This window comes from Chrysochloris asiatica, unplaced genomic scaffold (genome assembly GCF_000296735.1).
Source record: "Chrysochloris asiatica unplaced genomic scaffold, ChrAsi1.0 scaffold00096, whole genome shotgun sequence".
Lineage (NCBI taxonomy): Eukaryota > Metazoa > Chordata > Mammalia > Afrosoricida > Chrysochloridae > Chrysochloris > Chrysochloris asiatica.
Window position 1 is genome coordinate 11,009,034 of NW_006408614.1, and position 1,648 is coordinate 11,010,681.

The following is a 1,648-nucleotide window of genomic DNA, read 5'->3' on the forward strand; positions in this document are numbered from 1 at the left end:
GTTTTAGCAGCTGGTCACTGGAGAGAGAGATTGAGCAGGTTGCAAGATGAGCTTCTGTCTTGGGGAGGACAGGGGTTTCTGAATTCATATAATATCAGTGGAAATTGGCTGTCAGTCTTTTGGACCCTCTTGGTAACACCCAGAGTTGGTCAAAGATCTTCACTCTATGTCCTGGAGCCTGTGGAAGGCACACTGGGAAAGAGTAGGCCCATCCTAAGTACAAAGCCCCAAGAAGGATGGAGCAGGATGCAGGGTGGAAGAAACAGGGAATCTGGCCCCTTAATTTCTGTATCTTAGGATTCTAAAGAAAAGGATGGAGTCCTGGTGTGGTGCTGTGGGCTAATGCGCCAGACTGTAAAACCGTTTGAACTACAATGTCGGTGGTTCAAGCTCACCAATTGCTCCTTGGAAACCCTATACAGGGTCGCTATGGGTTGGAACCGACTTGACGGTACTTAACAACAACAACAACAACAAAAAAGGATACGTTATCTTGCTACATGGAGTGAACCATGAGCCCAACAGGTGGGCGCAGAGGGAGTTGAGAAGAAAATGACCACAAATAGCTCCATCTGTGAGAGCCTGCTCTGTACAGAGGTCAGCTCACCATAAATGACTTTGGGGCCCACTCCGCTGGGGCCGGTGGAAGGCGCGTGGGGCCGCCCTCCGGTGTTCTCCCCTTTAGTTGCAGAGCCCCAACTTGAACCGCCCAACAGCCCTAGTTCCACTTCAATAAAAGTCTGGGCCACCCTTGATCACGGGGGGCTCTCCTGACAGCCTAGCACAGCCTGGCCTAATTGAGCCCGGTCACCTGGGAATAGGTTCAAAGGCATCAAAGCTGTAAACCACCTCCAGGCCCTGTGCCAGAGCGGCCTGGCGAACAAAGACCCCCACCGCCACCCCCCCGCCCACTTCAAACGCGTTTGTGTGCCACGGCCAGATGGCGGGGCCCGGGCCCTGCACGCCTACCGCCCCGCGCAGGGCAGGCCCCCATCGGGGCTCCCTAGACGCCCCTCCACGCCCAGCAGGCCCGTGAGCGATGGGAGCGTCTAGGCCCAGGAGGAAGGGCAGCCAGTAGGGCTCCGAGACTCCCGCAGACTCGCGGTGGCTCAAAAGAAGGGCCCGCCACGACCGTCGGGGACATGTGACTGGCCGGTTAAGGGAGTTACGACCCGACACGCGGACTGGACCGGGCGCGCTCCTGTCGGGATCCATCTGCGAGTCAGCTGGGCCGGAGTCTTCAAAGGCCTCAGGAGGCCGTCAGTCCACGTCGGGACCGGTAGCCCGGAGGGGGTGTCCGCATCCGAGCCGGCGTCGGGCCTCTGGCGGACTCTCAGAGGAGCTCAGCCCCGGGGTTCCGTGGCGTGCTTCGCTCCCTCCGGGAGAGCCCTGGGCCGGCGCGTTTCGCCCAGTGGACCCTGCCGCCAGCGGCAACCTCTCCTCTTGGGGACGCGGACCAAGCCGCGGGGACCCAGGAACCGTGCGCTGGGCGCGGGGCGGGCGAGCTCGGCGGGGCGGTGCGCGGCGCGGGGGCGGGGAGCCTAGCCCCGCTGGCCAGCCCCCGGAGCCGCGGCCAATCAGCGCACCGGCCCGGCTCCCGGCCACTATTTAGCTTATGAGGTGATGGAAAATACTATGGGTTGGGTCA